The 21,514-nt window shown below is 39.4% G+C and overlaps 1 long non-coding RNA gene across 2 annotated transcripts in view; it reads left to right on the forward strand.

Annotated features, from left to right (window-relative positions):
• The window catches only part of LOC120790323, a 107,702-nt gene that overhangs the window by 34,480 nt on the left and 51,708 nt on the right, over positions 1 to 21,514 (forward strand). For both annotated transcript variants that reach the window (XR_005707528.1, XR_005707529.1), the window contains exons 2-3: positions 18,160 to 18,185; positions 18,999 to 19,079. This is a non-coding gene — a long non-coding RNA (uncharacterized LOC120790323). The remainder of the gene's footprint in view (positions 1 to 18,159; positions 18,186 to 18,998; positions 19,080 to 21,514) is intronic.

Raw genomic sequence — 21,514 nt, forward strand, 5'->3', positions numbered from 1 at the left:
ACTATTGGAGCTTGAAGCAGAAACCTGGTTGTCTTAAATCCTTTTCATTGACTTGCAAAAGCACTTTTAACTCAGCTGCAAACAATTTACTTTACATCTGACTTTGGCTGAAAGGTACACTAGAAGGACTGGTGATTTCTAATGGTTCAGCATGGTTGCTAATCCATATCAAATTATATCGAGAATATTGTAAATTGAAATACCTCCACTATCTTAGGGTCCTATTGTTGCTCGCTACAATGGCCTTTTATAGTTATACTGTGTTCACATCCATGAGTCCAAGCTGAGTGCAATGGCCCACAGTATATTGTGAAATATCATCATGGTTGGAAATTGATTACTTGTCTTGGTCTAACAGTAATTTGATAACAATATGGCTAATCAGGTATACTTATTTAAAAAAACAAAACAAAAAAAACCCCTCAAATACCCATGCATATTAAGTCATACTGGGCCAGTTTTTCAGTACTTTCCGATATACATACAGGGATGGCTTCCATCACACACACATCATGCCTGAATTTTTCTCATGTCAACACTACAGTGACACTTCATCAGTATATGTAATGGTAATATTGAACAGTGGTTCGTGTAAAGAGGAAATTTTTCTTTGCAATGGACCTTTAAAATTAAATAGGTAAGCAAATAAGATAGCAAGCATTTGAGTTAGCAAAATGGCTATTAAAAGTTTTCTGACATTTTATAGGCTAATCAATTAATCGAAAAATAATTAACAGAGTGGATAATGAAAATAATCATTAGTTGCGGCCCTAGCCAAAAAATCATAGTAGTGGACCATAGTATTTTAATTTTGGTGTATTATTTAAGATTGGGCACCAGCAAAGGGGTCCAGTATGGCACAATGTTGACTTGTTCATGTTTTAAAATATTCCCTTATTTAAGATAGATAAATTTTGAATTGTCATTGGCAGAATAAAAGGAATCAGTATAATGAGTTTAATTTTTCATTCCACACGTAAACTCAAATGTGACTGAGCTCATGAAACCTTTTCCTAGGATTAGAAGTAACCTCAATCAAACTTGAGGTGGGGATTCTAGCAGCTAATGCTTATTTTATTTTTATTTTTTTTCAGGGATATCTGCTCATAAAGTTTTAAAGCTGCGTTTAAACTGCCTATCTGATCAAATGAGACCTTAAACAGACTATCAATAAGGTCTGAGTTAGAGTTAGTTTGAAAGAGTTAGTTTGAAAGTAGCCGATAATAACATCTGCAATTTCCCCAGCCTGCAAAATGTTTACCTTTTCTGATAACATTTTGCATGAGAGGAGCACTCAGACAAGAAGACTGTTCACATAACGAGCAGTCTGTTGAGCTGTCAGCACTAACCTTTTCACAGCTTCATTCCCCCACACAGACCACCTGTAGTGCGATGGATATTTTCTTGGCAATGTATTGTTCTTTATTAAAGATTCAGTGCCAAGCCATCACGTCTTTTAGTCAGATGTTTTGTGTCTTTTTGTCTCCAGCAGAAAGGCACATAGTTTCAAGCTGAGAACTATGTTTCACAAGATAAATTAGGCTTTTCTGAATGTGACCTGTACAGGATAGAGAGTTATTTATATTGGCCTGCTATATGGTCTGCTCCCCTAGTTAGAAACCTGGGAATGGCAACAGTTCATTGGAGCAATCTGACTCGATATGCTGATGATTTATCAGGCCACTGGGACCATTTGGGCTTGTAAAACATGACGTGAAGCCAAGACCATTAAGCTATGTAATCAGCCATGGTGAGCCTGATAGCACACTCCCTACTTCAATACATTTACGGTCCAAGGGCTAAAGCGCATACTTGTTGGTTGTTACAACTGCTCTTCAATGTTTTTCTACTGTTTGTCTGAGCAATTATTTCCTCTTTTCAAAAGCTCAATGTATGCCCCATTTGTACAAATTGAGCATGTGTGGGAACCAAAAAGTTCTACACAAAGCACTTTTTCATTTTTTTCCTCTCGCTGGATTTAATGGCATTGAGTCAGTGTAATAACACACCACAAGAGACTTTGTATATCTAAGCAGCATTATGCTCCTCACATGTGATTGTTCCACATACTCCTACTTGAAAAACATTATCTTTTCCAATAACAACAGCTAAATACACTTTCTAAATTACTCCTGCAAGCTTCTATCAGAGCTAAACACATGGGAATTACTTCACTGGTTCAGACTTAGTTATTATTCACATGGACTGGTTTAACAGAATAAGAAGCTGTTCCACAAACTATTTCCTAGGCGGACTGCATTGACTGATTTTCCCTAATGATGTCTCAGGGAGACTGTTGTATTTGTAAGCAGCTAAAGGGTAGACACTTAACTGTAGCCATGAGTTTTTTGGTCCATTACAGTAAGATAATGGTTTAACTTATGTGGAGAGATGTCAGTTTAATGGTCATTTGTCAAATAAGTTTTCATCTTGTCATAGAAGATTAATTTCCCCATCCCATATTATTTCCCTGAAGACCTCTCTTTTAAATATGCAAGGTGTAACTCATAAAGGTATTCAGCTAGTCCAGAAAAAAACTGAAAAACCTAGAGAAAATACTATACCTGCATATGAGACACTCAGACATGTCTTTGTCGCTAATATCTACAGAACTGCTTTTATTCTGTTCAAAGGAAATATGTAGAGAAAAGTAGGTCTTCAACAAACTTTCACCATTTTGCATTTGATACTTCTCTACATACCTGGTAATTTTCATCCTGATGCATAGCCTGACCCCGCCTTTAAGATTGACCCGTTAGACCAAAAATCAAATACATATGTATTACTAATTACACCAGAGTATTACTGGAAACTGTATTCTTACTTACTCAGATAAATTTTAAAATGATGTGTAGAAATTGACGTGCTAAGATATACTTCAACCTTCCTTTTTGGTAATAGTGTCTGTATTTCCTTGTTAACTACAAGATAAAGTGGCAGATAGTTTTCAGGGGTGTTACAGTTGTCTGTAACACTCTTCTATAACTATTAATGTGGTCCAAGGACCATGCAACAATTTAAAACAAAATTACTGTACTACCGTGGAATTGAACTGAAATGTACTCGCAATAAGTGCATTTTTGACACAGTGCTGTCTAGATCTGGTGCAGTAACCCTGGAACTTTGACAGAAATAAAATGTTACATATCCTTGATGTTTTCAGTGTAATGTACTCTTCTCGTTAGATTCTATAATATCATATAGCACTGGTTTCTTTTACTATACGTTACTGTTGCTGTTAAAGAGGATGTTATTTTATAGCATCATCGCACAGACAGCTGCTAAAGATGCCCTCCGGGGTTTTCTCGTTTAAAAAAAAAAAAAAAACGAGATTTTTGTTTGCATTGAGTGTTACCTACCAAAAAGCACTGTGAATCCTTGAGGCCTGACAAATGTGTTGATTGCCGAAGGTAATCCTCCCTCATTTTTCTAAATCCTATTTTTGACCCCCTCACTTTATTGTTTACACAAGCCTCCCTGAACGTTCTACTTTTACTACCCTGCCGCCATAGCCCAGATGAGAGAAGACGTCAGTTTATAAAAATGTTGATTCACTCATCTGAGTCGCGTTCAATTATTACATTGGCTCAAAGCATTGCGTTTAACAAGCAGCAGCGAGTGGTGTTGTGAATGCTTATCAGATGTTTTTTGCCATGGGTGGTGTGTCTCAGGCTGTAAACAGACTCTCTGGTGAGAATTGTCGGGGCTGTTGCCGACCTGAAAAGAAAACCTGCAGACACTACTCGGCAGAAAAAAGGAATTGCCTAATACTCTTTTCAGGTTAAAGAAAACCTGCTACGCTTCTTTGCACGTTATCCACCATTAGCTGTCAATCAATGGAATAGCGTGAAACCAGCTTTTCTGGAATATCAGAAATTTTATTTATACGCACCATACATGTGCATCTTCTTGTGCATGCACAAAACGAGGACCCACTCATGAAAACATTGCTCTATAGTGTTACTAGTGGTCAAAAACTCTGAACCTCTGATAGAACAGCAGCAGAAACAACTAAACACAAACATACTCAAGGGAAAGTCGGGTGAAAGATGGGTTGCTGTATATTTTTGCGCACTGTAAATATTACACTGTAGGCACATGATATTGTAGTGACTTTAGAAAAGAGATGAAGAAGAATGAGAATACATTTAAGTTTAAAGGAAGTCTCTCTTATGCGATTTGGTTCGGAAGCTCAACATACTTTTTCCCTTGGTTTTCTACTTTTTAATATAACTCATTTTTTTAGAGGGTCTTGGATATGCAGCTGACTCTGTGGTTATAAATCTTCTTGCTCTCTCATTGCCTCAGTCCGCTCAGAAAGGGCTTACCTCTCAGTGGGGGGAAGACTAAAAATGACTATTCCATACACCATCTTAAAAGAGGTGTTTTCTTTTGATGATAACGATAAGAGGAGTGGAGGGTGGAGGCTGTTAGGGGAATTGGACTCACACCCTTCCCTTGAGATATTATGTATTTTAATGTGATTGTATGGGAAATGTATTTGTTCAACCACAAGTTCATGTGTAAATAAACAGATTTTATAAACCCCAAGGTAGAGCACTTTTGGAAAGGAGGAAATTTAAGGTCATGTTCTTCACATCTGTGCAGTATATCATTTTTAAAGTCACGGCTGGGCAAACAGTATCAGGGGCAGGGGAATGGATGTGAAATTTCATTCATTTTAGAAAGGTTATACATGAATATTTTCACTTGAACATGTTGTTCACTGAATTATTTCATAATAACAATTACAGCCGATACAATTCAACAAAGTCAACTATTTTGATAATCGATTACTTTTTTAGTTATCTTTCAATTGAAAACAAAAAACATTCTCTGGTTCCAGCTTCTCAAATAGGATGATTTGCTGTTTTTTTTTATTTTTTATTTGCTGTCTTCTGTGATTGTAAACTGAATATCTTTAAATTTTTGACTTGTTTGTCAGAAAAAACAAGACATTTGAATTTGTTAACTTGGGCTTCAGGAAATTTTGATTGGTATTTTTTTTTTACTATAATCCGACATCTTAATATACATTCACTACTCTTAGGGTTTGTGTCTATATAGCGTTTTTCTCTGGAAGAAAAGCAATGGCAGGGAGCTGGGGACTAGTCCATCAAAAAAGTGTTGGGCGTGGGTTTTGTTTCTATGACAATTCTATGCAAACAATTGACAAGAACAATATGTAAAAAAATGTAAACAGAAGCAGACTGACATTAGCTAGGTAGCTAACTTAACGCAATGTTAACAGAGGGTTGACTACACAGCTGACAACAAACTTAAAACATGTATGGTGATACAAGCACAAACATTACCAGCAACATTCAGTGTCCGGCCGATCTGCTCCCACAAATGGGCTTTTCAGTCTTTGTTGTGATAATTCTGTCTGACATATCACACAGCTTGGGATAGACAGACCAGAACAAGCTTCACCTTCATTTTCTTTGTTACCAGGGTGACAGGGTGCTGCCCCATCCGATTGGTTGCCTGAAAAAGAGGCTACAGTGACTCCCCTTTGAAAAGTTACGAGATTTTCAACTAGATGCACTCGGAGTGGCCACACAAAAAAGACGGACCGCCCTGAAAAAAAGCCACTAGATGCAGCACGTTTTACGCTCTCTCCTCATTGGAAACAACTGAAAAAAGACACTGGCGCTGAGAAAAAAGTGCTAAATGGACATTAGCCCTTATGTGACGAAAAAAATAAACACTCCTTTACATTGAAATGCAATCAATCACAACACCTCTGAAATAAATTCTGTATCTTTGTGTAACTCTTTGAACATTTTTGCATTGGTGAGACTATGTCAGAGAGGTATTGACAAAATAAAAAGTACTATGGTCACACAAAGTTAAATCTTAAAATAATAACTGTTCTGTCCACATATTCATTATGTCCAATACTTTTAATAGACATGACCAGATGCTAAAAAAATCACACCACTCACTTTAGACTTGTTGTTGCATGCCTGCATCTATCTGGTACTCACAAATTGGAGGCTGTGAACCTCTCCATCCTCTCCTTCCCCAGAATTCCTCCCTGTTTTTCCAACCATCCATTGGTCTTCTCATTTCACTGTGGGAGGTTGGAGAGCAGAGGAATGAAGCCGTTTGTGGTTCATTTGAACTATAGAGCAATCCAAGACCTTATCAGCATGTGACTGCCTCAGACAATGTACATGTGTTTTTGAACGTGCTCTAAGCCAGTTCATGTCCACCATCAACACGCTCCTTTGTTCCTGCCTTCCATCTTCTCTCAGAGAAACCTACAATCAGTAACAATGTGTTTATTAACCAAAAATATGGTAACACAATAAATTTCATGTCATGTTTATTTGTTACCATTAATTCTTTGGAGTTCAACCAGTCAAGAAATAGTGGGCTAATGCATTGATTATTTTTAACAAATTCTGCTTGTTACTGATACATTTCCAAACAACCTATTAAATTCTTACTCTCTCTAATTTATTGTTCACTCCTCTGTTGACACGAAGTAACTGTATTGGGCCATGTATTTTATGTTATAACACTCTATTTGACTGGGCTTGGTCCCAGCAGGACCACTTATCCTGCTGGGGTTTAGTAATATTAAGACATCTCTGGAGGAGACTCTCCTCTATCTGTGAGGCTTTGAACTGAAGCCAGATGGCCTATAGTACTAAGTGCAGCAGGAGGCTGCTGTGGAAGTCAGTGGCCTCCTCTGGGAGGAGAGACGAGAACTACTAAGACAGGACTCTTGTTATAAGTCATTTATAAGTAAATGTGTCAATCTGGAGATGTGTAAGCCTCACCCTTTTAATACCAGACGACAACAACAAAGGGATGAACTTGTGTTGTTGTGCATGTTGCTATTGTTGGATATTTTTTATATTTTATTTTTCATATATATTTTTGTTACGATATTTTTTGAGATGGGGACATGTTAATGTGGCAATCTTAAAGATTTTCATTTAAATAAATGTCTGTTCGTCACTATCACCAAATGAGGTAACACAATGGTGATTGAGCCTATGGCCCACTGATGAAAGTATTGCACTATTTATATATTTGCAGTACTACAAAGTGGGTGTCTTTGGCGACAGTCCTGGAAAAAATATTGTATTAAGTTACTGCTATTGTAAACTGAACCTTTTCTACAGCTGCAGCTTCACATTAAAAGCATTTAACTAGTGAAACACGAGTTGACTTTTATTATGAAGTAGTCACAGAAAATGCAATGTGTTTGTCAGTGAACTTAGCACTTACCGCTGTCGTTCATCAAAAATGCGTTTACGAAATGGACAAACGTCATTTTTGGCATTTTTTGACAGCGGATCAGTTTGAAATATTGCAGGGAGTAATGGAACAAGAAGGAGGAGCAACAGTGAGCTGTTAGATGAAGAGCTGCAGGCGACAGGCTGCACACCAGTAGTCTGTTTTGCTCCCCCTAGAATTCTGTTACCTGGTTGTATTAAACCGCATTTGCTGTTACCACCATTAACTACAGGTGTTGCCAAATCAACCACGACTTGAATCTGCGAGATTGCTACTTTAACTTTTCCTCTTTTTATCTTACAGATGTTGGTTAAAACTATGTTTCTTAGAGTTATGTGTTATAGGAAACATTCTCCAAAAACATGTTGATTTTATATATATAATTTCTTTTTAAAAAAAAACACTGTATATTAGTCTGGCTGTTTTTGACAAACAGGATTTTAATATTGTTCCTTTTAATATGCAAGTGAAACAAGAAGGCCAAGTAAATAATACAAACAACCTCCAAGATGTCACACAAAAACAAATATGGTTGGTGTTGCTAAGCGAGACTGGCTGTTAAATCATGGGATACAACCATATACTGTAGGCCTGTATTTAGAGCCAGAGGTGCTGAACACCTCAGCACAACAAGCAAGTCAGTATTAAGTCAGTTAACTTAAGTGTGGCTGAACAGTCAAAACCTTTTGTTGAGATTTGCAAAATGTCAACATGTGAATTGTGCTCTCTACTAAAATTACCTAATTTACTCGGCCCATTTAGTGCTGTGTTTTTCTGTTGACCCCTGGTTGATATGACATATATACAGCTATGACATAGTTTCTGTTGTCACCGAACATACCCATAAATATTAGTCGAGCTGATTCCAGTCGCTGCTGACAGACACACATCTAATCTGGCATCCGGTGGCATGTCCAACATTACAGCTCTGTCAGCAACTTTTCTCTCAATTCTCAATAGCCAGTGTTCTGAATTTGGGAATCACAATTCAAAGGTCACAGACAGAGAAGAGCAGAAGTCCATGTGTGGAAAACTCTCCATCAATTGAATAATTGATGGCAGTTTTGAGTTGCCTGTTGTGACCAGAAAATGAAGATGGAAAACTAACTAAAAGAAATAGTAGGGAAGAGCTGAGTAGTTGTTGACATTTCAGAAATTTGACGACAAGTCTTCCAACACAATTAACACCAATTTAATCTCTATCACTTTTAATGAAGCTACTACATTGTAAAAATTTAAACTCTAAGCTCCTCACTGCAAAGAGCTGAAGGACTTCAATGCCTTATATTCATATAAGGTTGTATGACTGGTGGTGTTTTCAAAGTTAAATTCAGTAGCAGAAAAGAGTTGTTTGAAGAAGAGAGACTGTATTATCTGATGTTCTTTTTCTGGCGCCACTGCCTAACTTGAAATCCTCCTCAGAACTTGTGGTTGTTTCTTGTGGGATACTGTTTCATCCATGTTGACACGACAAAAGTCACACTCACTCTATTATAGTCTTTGGGATCTCTCATCACATTCTTCTTGTCTCTGTGAAAGCAAATGTGCGAATGAGTGAAATCCCACAGATGGACAGTCATTGGTAAATGCTTAAGCGGTCAAAATAAGACTTCAGCTCTGACTTAACACATGACACAGGCGGATGTTTGGGAGTCATCAGAAAAATGAAATATGGAACCCTGTGAAATCAGGGCAAATAATAAGGCCATTGTTCTGTGCAGAATTGCTATGTCAACGGGTTTCCCCACTGTAAGGGTAATGAGTGAAGCCCTAAATGGCTATAACAACTAAGAAACATTTTTTACTTGAATAATTTTTTCATGCAAGGGAGGAATTCATATTTCGACACAGACACGTTTACAATGCAGCGAACCTTTGATTTGGCTCCTTTGTAAGTTCCGCTTGCAGTATTCAGTGGAAGTAACTAAGGTTCATCCCCTGTTTGCTGTTGTAGTAGTTAATGATGTAGTAGTGGAGGGAATAAGTTGGGTCCACACTCTCCTTTATTCATCATTTTACTTTGCCATTCCTCATTTTCAAAGGCAAGATGTGCATAACACAGTAGTAGTTGTTGAAAGGAGAGAAAAAAAAAACAGCCACCAGGTTTTATTTATGGATTCACTGAGGCCTTTTTTTAAAAAAAATTGTATTTATTTATTTATTTTTATTTATTTTTTTTTTTTGACCAGGCCCAGCTATGGGCATTCTGGCCACCAGTGAATTTATTCCACACTCTAAAATGATGACATACCCCAGGCTTTGTTGTGTGGGGGGTGTGTTTACTGTGATTCGGTAAGCTTCCCTGTGCAGTTGTTTGGTCTGACCTCTCCTCCCCGTCAGTGACATACCATTAACTACTACACATGCTTCTCTGTGCACCTACCATCCCTCGTCAGCGCAGGCAATATATTTTGTTCGTCTTTTTCAAAGGTGGCACTGCTGGTGCTATACTCCTAGCCGTTTGCTAGGCTCTACTGCTTACCATACAGTATGTTAATGGGCCTTACAGATGTTCTTCAAAGGATGGGGAGAAAGGAGTTTATTTTGTAGTCATGTCACATTACTTTTTTTTCAGAAGTGATGTTAGCTGCTGACAGTTGCAATTAAGTGTAAAATAACATGCTCTTCCTTTCCTGTCAAAGAAAAGGGCTTGGGCAGAATGCCTTCACCCGAGAATGACCAGAGGGATAATTCTTCTGCATAGTTCCATTTAATGGAGATGGTGGAGTAAGCCAGTGTGCTGGCAAAATGGAAGTGGTTGCTAGTTTCATTTTTTGCCTTTTTTTTCTTCTGTGGTGACACCTATGCAATCTCTCTCACTCCCCCTCTTATTCTTTTCTGCACACTGTCTCGCTGTGTCAGGAGAGGGCTGGAAGCTCATCTGACACTCCAGCCGAGATTTAATGTAGGTGTAAGAGCTTTGAAGAGAGTCAGCTCCCCTCTCCCTTTTTTGAGTGTTTTCCGAGGGTATTGTTATGGCTCGTTAAGGACCCAATGTTTCTCTCTGGTGAGACTGGCGTACAACATATTGGCTTGACGTCCTTCGTGATGATTGAGGCCATATTTTATGGGAGTTACGTTCTAAGTGAAACTGAGAGGTGTTACTGCAAAATGGGAGATGGAGGGGGCGTGGGGTCAGAGTAATGACCCCTTTAATCCCTGCTGCCAATTTCAACTTTGATATGAGTGTTTGGCTTCCCATGGCATCAAGGAGAGCATAATGACTTTTTAGTATCCAGACGAGAGATGTGCATTTCTCTCAAGCCTTAAGTCTCAAATCCAAATCAACTTGTCAATAAAACAGTTTATACAGTAACACTGTTGCTGACATTAACCGTAAAGTGGACAATAAGAGACAGGGTACAAGCTGGAGTGGGGTGCCTTGTCTCTATTACTGCTTTATATCTTTATTGTATGTGTCTGTATTAGGGAATGTGATAAAACACTATAAATGCTGGATTCCTTGTGGAGACCCTCTCTGTACTCCACTGCTGTTCAACCTCATGACTTTAGTAAACTCCTAATCATGTTACCTGCTCTTTTAATGATATTATAACTGCATACCAAAAACGGGATGAATCCAACACACCACACCAGAAGTCATGTTTCATATAATTTTAACGATTGTGGTCTTGCTGTATTGTGAATGCCTCAAAAAGTTGAAAGACTGAACCAGTTTACTGCTTTAAACCTTTGTGATTAATGTACGATTACAGTAGAAAAATTAATTTCAGTGCTGCTGTTTATTTTTTAAGCCAGTCTGCATTTTCATCCCTAGATTTAGTTGTCACATTTAAATAGTGTGCATTGTAGAGAGAAATGAATGGCTTGGGCTGTCTTTTAATTAGGTTGTTTTTGCATTCCACTGTTGCTCAAAAACTGGCAAGACAGAAGGGTCAAGGTCAGAACAAATTAATTACATTTTTATATCAAGACAGGGAGGAAAATGTTTTGTGAAAAGTACTGTGTATCAGGCTTTTTTGGGGTGGAGAGGGGGGTAAGTTTGGAAAGGGGAGAGAACGAAGAACTCATCAAAATTCCATTTCTCCTGCATGAGTGTAAATAAATTAACTACATTCTTAAGTATCAAGAAATTTGTGTTGTCATGTCTGCACTGGTTAGACTGACAGTGCTACCTTCAATGGTGGTAAACTGGATCAGTTTTCACTTCCTATATGACGAGAGTTACATTCTTGTAAAAGAAAAAAATATGAACAGTTCTGACCCTTCAAAGGTGAAAGACGGTTTGATTTGAATCTCATTTGAATTACACTCAACTTTTGCAAGTTGGATCTAATTTAAGTTAAATATGAACTTTAAACCAAAAATGAAGACCTTTTTGTTTGATATGGCTTATAATAAAGTTACTCACTTCTTGTCTCCTCATGGCTGATAATAGAAGAAATGATGAGTTGTTCAATTGATAAGCTGATCAAAGAAAAATGCCAATAAGTAATGGTTTCGTTAACTAGATATATTTGAGTTTTGGACTGCTAGTCAGACAAAATAAGCAATTTTAAGATGTCATTTTAAGACAGGTTTTGAGAAATTGTGATGAACATCATAACCCATTTTAAAGATAAAACAATTAATTAATTCATCAAAAAAATAACGGTTATTGACAGATTAATTGATAAAGATAATAGTCATTAATTGAAGCCTTATTGTGGATGTCTGCACAAGAAGCATAAATGTGTGTTTTTATTTATATATACATGTATGTCTATATATTTTTTAGTAGTGCTTTCAATACTGAAGTTTTCATTTTAATTGCTGTGTGTGTGTGTGTGTGTGTGTGTGTGTGTGTGTGTGTGTGTGTGTGTGTGTGTGTGTGTGTGTGTGTGTGTGTGTGTGTGTGTGTGTGTGTGTGTGTGTGTGTGTGTACATGCATGATCAACTGCGCGCCAAGTGAGAAGGGGTAGCTGAGCAGCGCCATACTGCGTCAGCCCTAATCTGTCTCTTGACAGTCCAGACCCATTTCGCAGCAGAATACTCATATTGATCTGTGAGCCTGTTACACAATTAAATAAATAAGTCAACTACACTGCACCTGAGTTCACAACCTGCCCTTGACAATACTTTAGCATGTGTAGAGAGAAACAGGGAGTAGAGGTAGAGGGGTTGCAGTTGTGCAGCAGGGGAGCAGAGAGTCAGAAAGGGTTCTGCATTGTTGATCCAGTATGACATTGATAGACAGCAGCTGAAGGAAAGCTGATAGCCATGTTTGGCATGCTGGTTTTTAAAGCACGGACGTGACTGCCGATCCAAAATTGACTGAGCATGAATTCAGCAGGCGATGGCCCCAAGTTGTTGTGCCAAAGAGAGGTGAGGAAGGAAACTTTCACATAGGACTTGCTTGACTTTCCAACTTTTCCACCATTGTTCTTCCCTTGAAGTACATGTTTCTGCCAGGGTTATTTTTACATACGCCTGTTGCTCTTTGTTGAACACTATATGTAATATGTGCTTTTCTCTTTCTGCTCCACCTTTGTCAACATGTAAAATTTTCAGAGAAATGTTAGACTTCCCTGTTGAAAAAATGGCTGCATGGATTGTCCATATTAAGCATCTAAATGTGTCTCCTAACTAGAATTGCGCTCAGTGGAGGACATACCTACGCCAAGGCCAAGCAATCCTACATGTTTGTCTAGCTCTTCTTATAGAAAAACCGAGAAATTGACAAAAATGATGGAAAATATCCTATGTCGCAATGTTAAGAAAAGGAATAAAAAATTCCTGGATCCATCCCTTTAACCAGATATGCACCAGCAATTAAAGGGTTCTTCCCTGGCCCATGCCCCATCCCTTCACCAAGTTTGGTGCAAATTGCTTTGCTACTTTTTTATGTAACCCTGTTGACAAATAAACAAAAAAACAAACACACGGGTGAAAACATGACCTCCTTGGCAGAGGTAATAATGTGATTGTCTAGTCAGTGTTGTGTATGTTCTAAGGTATACCTCATTATGGAGGTAGACTTACAAAAGTGTTTCTGCTTTCCTGCCAAATATGAACAAGAGAAACATTACATGGAACTTTACTGTCCATGAAAAATGGCCACTATATTCAGGATTTTTCATAACAGTTCTTCTTACTAGCTATTGCTTGACCTGATGACAGATTTTATGCTAAGTCGATTGATGCAAAAAGATTTAGGGTTTTAACAAATTCAGTAGTTTCCTTGACATGATAAACTTTTCTCTTCTGCAGTGTGCAAGAAACCTTACCTTGGGGACCCTGAGAGTCTTGGGGAGTATTTAGCATTGTGTCAAATCCTAACAAAAACAATATCAAATACAGTTAGCTATCCCGCTACAGTAGGTCTCTGGTTAGCCTCACTTTTCAAAGTGCCATTTGACACTCTTGGGGGGGCTGCAGCAGCTGCTGCTTTTCCAAGCAAAACAATGTAAGGCCAGCTAAAAACCAACTAAAAGCCCCAGACAAATTAATCTGAAATGGGGAATGAAGGCCAACAAAGTAACTGCTGCAGAGTTTGTGGGGTACTTTAGGCTGCTTTTCCTCTTTGAATTCAGCTGCCTCCCTTAACTAATCTCTGTAAATGCTCTACACACAGCTCTACAAGGTCATTTTAAGGAAATTATTATTGCTGTTGTCTTAAGAAGTGTCTCATATATAGAGTATTTGAAAAATGGACAGATAGCAGCTACTTAAATGGGGTGAATTGTTAAATATCTCTTTTGGAAACAGTATCTGGTACTTTTGTGTATATTTTTATTCAAAGCAACTCAAATTATTGTGTATAATTTTTATGGCAGTGAGGGAACCCTCAGGGCACCAAAGCCCTACCCCCAGAATTGTAAGTCTTATTTTCTGTACAATATAGGACACATACTGTAAATGTCTTATCCTAAACATAACTCTTGTTTTCCTCCATGGACTTGATCCAGCTTTAGGCTTCATACCGCTGCGCTGTTTGGTGCTGTCATGGGACTGGTCCTCTTTCGTGCGTCTTATGTTTTTTTGTTTTTTTTAATCTTTAAATTTTTTATGTGTTAGTGTGCTGTTAGTTTCACTTGGGACAAATTCTTTCCTCCTTATGCTATTATTATAATTAAGTTATTTACAAAAAGAAAAGAAAAGGTTTCCTCCACAGGAAAAGCTAAATATTTGACTTACGGCCCTATAGTGACTGGTCCCTTTTTCTATTTTTTCTGTCGGAAGCCTGAAATTGTTGAAAGATGGAACAATTCACATATAATCGAAGGCCACTGTGTTACATTGTCCGATAACATTGCCTGTAGTGCTGCTGTGTTCACTGGGGACTTTTTATAAAGAGAAGCCAGTGGGCAGATTAACAATGGTGAGGCAGACGATGTCTGCAGAGTGATATTAAGTAAAGAAACAACATAAAATGAGAGACAGGCAACTGCACTAAGTGAGTTGTGTTTCCTCATATTTGCTGAGCCCTGAGTTGTTGAAGACTAATTAATTCAAGATCAAATGTCCCCAAAGGCTGCAATTAATGTTAAAGTTATTAGACATGATGGTGCCCATGAGGTCTGGATCTCATCGTGGTGTCCACGCTCCTGGTGGTGTTACTTACCCGGCTGTCACTTCAAATAAAGTAAGAAAGGGAACAAAATATGTGTTACTGTGTGTGTGCGTGTACAAATATGTAAGTCTGTTTATTCGTTATAATTCCATTTTTCCAAGACACAGTCAGCCTTCAAGTAACCCTTCAATCTAGTTCTATCACTTGACATTTGACATGACTCTGTTAAGTTCTTATTGACACCATGGCCAGCACTGAGGTGAAGGGATATAAATGTAACATATAGACAAGTGGTGTGTGTGCTTTCTAATGAGTCTGTCAAAACTGAAGTCTCTGGAGAATGGACGTCTTCCATACTGCCTTCCAGAGACTGTCAGTGCTGAAGAATAAGGGTTGATTCAATGACCTCCTTTCTTGGTAAATCTTTCAGACTACAACAGCTGCACCTGGGCCATTGACAATTTAGTTAAAATGTCCCCCTGAGGACAGTCACCCTACCTTCCCATACTAAACAGAGAAGTGCAGTGAGTGTATGTGGGTGAAAAATAAAGAGAGAGAAGGAAAGATGGAGAGCCTGAGAAAAATAAGAAATGAATCTCAATTCAGGCAGGCTACATTCAGAGTAGCCTCACACTTAACCAGTTTCACTTCAGTTTTACACCCCGAGGGGTTAATACCTCTCACTACTCTGCCCTCCTCTGCTCTAACGATGCCAGGTGACGTAAAAGATGTATAGCCAGTGTCAACAGCTATAAACGCTGTTTGTGTAGTACTTAGGACTGATGATGATGAGACTTTAGGGTCACATGCAATGACTTTACCCGAGTTGCTCAAGAGATCATCAAACCTTTATTTGAACTGATTAAAACTAATACCTCAAAGCTTCACATTGTGGTGTTAAGTCATTTCATGAGCAAGGTCAGAAACGTTCTTTATTGTGGATGCATGGCTTTAAAGACTCATACTCATGCACAGGAACACCTACACATCAGTATGCTTAAAACTAAATAGTCATTGTGTCATTTAACAGTGTCTGAGCCCCTCTTTCTGATGTCAGAAACCCATGCGTTGGGTTTACATCAAATAGTTTTTGACATTAGGGGGAGGCAGTGGGATACAGCTAGGAGGAGGCTATGACAGGTGGCTCTTTGCCCTGCCTTTGATGTGGACATTTGGAACAGGTATAAACAGTTCTGCTGTTAGACGTGGAAAGATGACATGTCATTCGACCAACCTTATTTCAGGCAAACTGAACCCACCTTAACGTACCTGCTAGTCACTGAGCAGCTCTACTAGTGCTTGGCTCAGGGGCACCTCAGCAGTGGTAATAATGGAGGAGCAGCTGCTTTACACCACTGCTGCTCCGAATTTGATTAACATCAGCCATCTGGCTACTTGTGCATTGAAGTTAACTTCTTGAAAGACTGCCAATTTCTCTTAATGTTTATAAGCGGTGCAGTGCTATTAATTCTTTCCATTTTGCAGAGTTGTCAAAATGAAGAAAGCCAAATGTATAAAAGTTGACTTGGCTAACATTATGGCAGGTGAACCAAAGTACAAAGTAGATATATATGCACTCTACTGCATGTTTCTACTCTCCACTTTGTCATGTTTTTGTGTGCATGTCTTTTCATCTGACATCCTCCAGCCACTTTCCCACTCCCGGTAGATCCAGGCCAAATGAGTTCTCCAAAAGTGCAGAGTTTAATCCAACTTCCAGATCCTCCAACCTACTGTATGACAATCCTCCGTCTCTTCCCAGCTCCTTGCTTCTTGCCTTGGAAATGGAGTCTGCATAGGGGGGAGTTGTTTCACTGTTAAACCCAGCTAAATTAGGAGTTACACTGGTTGTGGGCGAGGGGGATGTGGTTGTCGTGGGTTGAGCTGCTGCCAGAGGGTGTGTCAGGGACATTTATTAGCTTGCTATGCATGCGTGTGTGCAAGTGTGTGCAAGACTGTGTGTTCACAGCCCTTGGCAGCTTAGCAAACTCAATGGCAGAGGCACAGCTGTACCACTATTTTAATATTGAGTCATTATGGCCATCCACAGTGTGCCTCCAGTTAATTCACAAATTTGACTATAACAGACCAACATTTTCTCAAAAACTTGGATGACAATTTTGTCGTCCATGCTTTTTTACGTGACATTAACCTGAAGCAATGGTGTAGTTTCACTCCTCTGGTTTGCATGTACCATTCAGACTATGCAATACATGCACAGTAGGTAACAGGTGTTAAACATAAAAACATAGTTTTGTTCCCTCTGGGAGGGGGAGTTTGAGTATATGCTGCAGTGCTGTCAGTGGTGTCTGTGTATGTGTAGGTGAGAGAAAACTTGGTTGTGTGTAATAACATATTAATGACCCCCCTCTTGTATTCAGCTGTGTGTTGAGTATAATAGCAGCCGTCTGATCAAGGCTCAAACTGTGGAGGAACATTGTGATATGGTTTAAATACAGCCAGCACCTGCTCCGCTCACAACTCCCTTCAGCTTTCTTCAGAGACCAAAACAGATGTTAGGGGACACTTAGCCTGCAAAATACAATCTGCAAGACTTGTTCATTGTGTTTGGGGAGCAAAAAAACAAAACAAATCAAAAAAGTACAAATAGCATTGTTATCAGAGTCTGTAAGCACCTGCAGGTCTTGCTCACACTGGAACATTTTAATTGACCAGGCGAAAAAACAAGGAAGACAGGGGAGCAACCGTACAAGTTTTCCCACCTAGGCTGAACAAATGACTCGTTTCAAAGCCCCATCAGCAATCCTTTGCCGTAATGAGGGAGTTTTTGGGAAATCGGGAGATGGTGTCAGTTTACCGTCTCTGAGCCGTGGGCCCTGCTGTCCAAAATGTGGAATAGCAGGAGAGGGGTACTGTCAAGCCACGATAGGTGCAGACATCAGCACAAACTTAGAGAGAGGGAGTCCAAGTCGCTATGCCTAGATATGCAGTTCTTTTGACCGCCACACAAATGAAGTCTCAAGGCTATTATGTAGCAAAAGAAAACACACACACTTACTGAGTCAGTAACAATAGCGACACAAGCAATTTTTCTCCAGCTCGCTGATTAAATAAGTTTTACAGCAAAGCACTGCCCCACCATCGACTAAGGAACAAAAGCCCCTTGTTTGTTATTTATTTTGTAAGTAATCACTGCTCACCCTGGCACAGTGGAGGTTATAAATATTTATACCTCTTTTTGGAAATGTAAACCATATAAATTTTAACCAACCTTTGCTTTGAGAGCAACTGCCCTTGATGATAACAGTATCATTTAAATGTCTATTCTCACCATTTCCCTTATTTTCTCTCTCCCATTATCTCTCTCCCGTTCACTCTGTTTTCCCCCAACACAATGTTAACAACCTCCTTTTCTGCCCTATCTCATGTAGGTGAGACAGCTCCACAAAATGACAAGGTGAGAGGGCCCGCGTGTGTTTTTTGTGTCTATATCTGTCTCAGTGTGTCTGTGCATGTGTTTATATGAGTGTGTTCATGGCTGCACTTGCACTGTGCGTCATGTGTGTCCACCAGCCACTGTCAGGGCTCATGTTGCCCCTAACGGTAACAATAACCATGGGATTTGATTGCCAGTTCCCTCAGTCTCCATAATTGATGAGTCCAATATTTATTCTGTTACCTGCGTGTTGTAAACATTCATTATGGGGTTCCTTCCTAGATAGGTGAGCAGGAGAAGAGAATGGGTACAGCCTGCAGGGACCAACTGTCAGTTTGACTAATGACAGAAATGAATAAAATCTCATAATTACTTTATAAAAAAGGACAGTCTCCACCTTATCTCGGGCCAATATGCAGTTTAAAATTTTTTGGCGGGTTTATTAAATTCCCCCCCTCACTGTAATACATTACAGGCAGAGGCAACTTCTCAAATTTCAAATTTAATTTTCTACTCGCCATATACACACCGGCTTCATAATCAGATTGGGACATTATTGTGTTTCTATTGACATTAGCATTGTTATTATTTTGTACTGTGTAAACATCAGTAACTGGAGCACGCCTGGTTGCTTTGCCAGGAAGGGATTATTTTGTGTATTTATTTTCTTCTAATGCTCTCAAAAAATATCGTTTCAAGATAATGTCTGATGCATTCCATTATCAGGAGATGCTGTCGCTGGATGCAGTATTATTTTAATGTAAAGCTGCACGTATCTAAATTAAATTGGCTAACTGGAGTTTTCGTGTCTGCTTATTGTGACACTCCATACAGGTGACATAGCAGCTACAGAGCCCCAAAATGGCATGTCAGTGAGACACATCATATCTGCTATTAGACAGAAAGCCACCAAAGGTCAGTCCATGCTTTTGGAGTTTCTTGTGTGTATGTGTATGTGTGTATAACTGGATAAGTCTTCAATAATGTGTGTGTGTGTTTTTAAGTCAGAGCATGTGTTTTGCAGTGCACCAAGTCTCAGGAATAAGCAGCAGTGTAGAGACGTGCACAGCTCTCAGCCAAATCATGTATTCAAGATAGAGGGATAGATTAATGGCAGTGGGAATGGAGGGAGAGTAGAGTGGAGGGAGGGACAGATATGGGGAGAGACAGCACAGTGATATACAGTAGGCCCTACTTAGACAAGTCGACTCCTCTGTGCTGTTATGTGTAACAGGGGGCAGACTGTGGGAGAGCCATAGTGTAGAAGTAAAAGAGAGGACTGCTATCAAATACACAGGAACATCATCTTTGTGTATGTCTTTACTGTATGTTTGTACATGTGTCAGTAAACACGGCTCACATTCATTTGTAATGTCTCTTGTTATGTGTTGCTCTTTTAAATGCACATAAAACTCTAAATATCAGACAAAACTGAACTCAGCTTGATTCCATTTGAGTAGCTGTTCTCTAATGTCTTTTTTGCAGAGTGGAATCCCACATAGAAGCGTGTAATACGGCATATTTGTGTCATTTCCATTTGTCATGCTGTCAAATTAATTACCAGATTGAAAAGGAGAACGAGATTATACCCGCCCCTTCCAACGGACTCTCGCACCTCCACACTTGCAACACACTCACACACACTGAAACACACACACTTAAGTGTTACAAGAAATTTTTCAGTGTGGCATTTGAACAACGTACGCGAGTAGAGTGAAAAGCATCAGAAGTTAAGTGAAGAAGATGCACAAGGTCAGGCTAACGTCTTCAGCTATGAGTGTGTGTTGCAGTCAATGCCACAGCAGGTTACCTTTACATATTTTACTTTACCACCATCACGGGAGAGGAAATCTTTGGGCTGCTTTGAAGGTCTTGTTAAAATGTTCTTTTACTTTATACCTGCTCTCCTGCGCACTGAGAAATGAGCTCTTTACCACAAGTGAGCAGTAAGTCTTATGTACTTCAGCTGTGTTCTGTGCAAAGAAGTTTGTGACCATACTCGTGTAATCAAAGAAGATACTTTTTGAAAAAGCGGACTGATCATTAGAGCATAATGAGCTGAGTTCTTCGGGCAGTAAGGAGGATATCCCCAATCAGTGATGGCTCAAGGAGATGGGTACAAGAGGGTGGAAATCAGATTCTCTTGGCTGAAGACAACCTTTCTTCTCCCCAGGTGAGTCCTCTGTCTCTGTGCATGTTTGAAGTAAAGCACAGCTCAAACAAGCTGGCTAAGAGAATAACCAAAGCCTTTTGGCACCCCGACAGTCATGTCTCTAGGTTTTGATAGTTCTCTTGTGCAGCAGATCACTCCTATTATTGGGGGGCATGCTGAAGATCTGAGCTATATGTTCACCAGGCTCAAGACGTTAGGACAGCACCTACAAAGCGTCTCAGCCCCGACAATAATTCCAGGATGAAAAATACCCTCTTTTTTTGTCACTCACTGACAAGCACAAGTATCATAGGGAAGAGAAAGAGGCTTTGATGTGCTTGTAGTGGGTACTGAATGTATTACAACACAGGACAGAAGTGAGCTTGCTGCAAACTTGGAAAACAACCCAAGACCCTTGGGAGCTAAGACAAAGAGCACAGGGATATCAAACAAGTGATAAAGGGGAGGTAATTCACTTTTGTGCATGTATAGAGCTTATTTAATCATTAAAACCTGGATTAAACGCCAGCTCTCCCTCTTTCCATCTCATCTTGACAGCCAAGAGTTTTATCCAGAAGCTTTGAGTAATGTGTTTACCTGTTTCAGAGCAGATCCTTTAATGTAACTATTTTCCAATATCCTTGCTGATCATGTAAGTATGCAGCTCTATTGATATTTCTCCCCCTGCGGGGTTTTAAAAAGTCATTGGCTTCTTAGTAGAGACGTGATGAGGCTCTGTGATGGCACCCAGCTGGCCAGAGTTCTGCAAGGGTGGCCTTCGTGACATCACTGCAAGTGGCGCGTGACACACCGCCAGCATGCTAGTCGCGACCCACGAAATAATCTCCGACAGACGAGGACAAGGGCCAGCTTGGCTCGCACTTGCACCCGAGGTCCTTTTACCCCATCCTCTGCCATCATGACAGGCAGGCTGGGCTTTCTGAAAGGTGTCAAATGCACAGCATGTAGCACAAACAGGAAAGTTGCTTCCTGTCAGGTGATGACAAGTAAGTGGCAGGGAAGGAAAAATTAAACACGTCACCCAGATTTTTTTTTTCCCCTTTCTACTTTCCCATGCTGTCAATTAGTCTCAATCAATCCTGTCGTTTCTGTTTTGGGCTGTTATGCCATCTCCAGTCTGTCTTCCCAGCCGTCAATGCATAATAAATACGCTCTACAATATATGTTATCTCAACAC

This window comes from Xiphias gladius, chromosome 6 (assembly GCF_016859285.1).
Source record: "Xiphias gladius isolate SHS-SW01 ecotype Sanya breed wild chromosome 6, ASM1685928v1, whole genome shotgun sequence".
NCBI lineage: Eukaryota > Metazoa > Chordata > Actinopteri > Istiophoriformes > Xiphiidae > Xiphias > Xiphias gladius.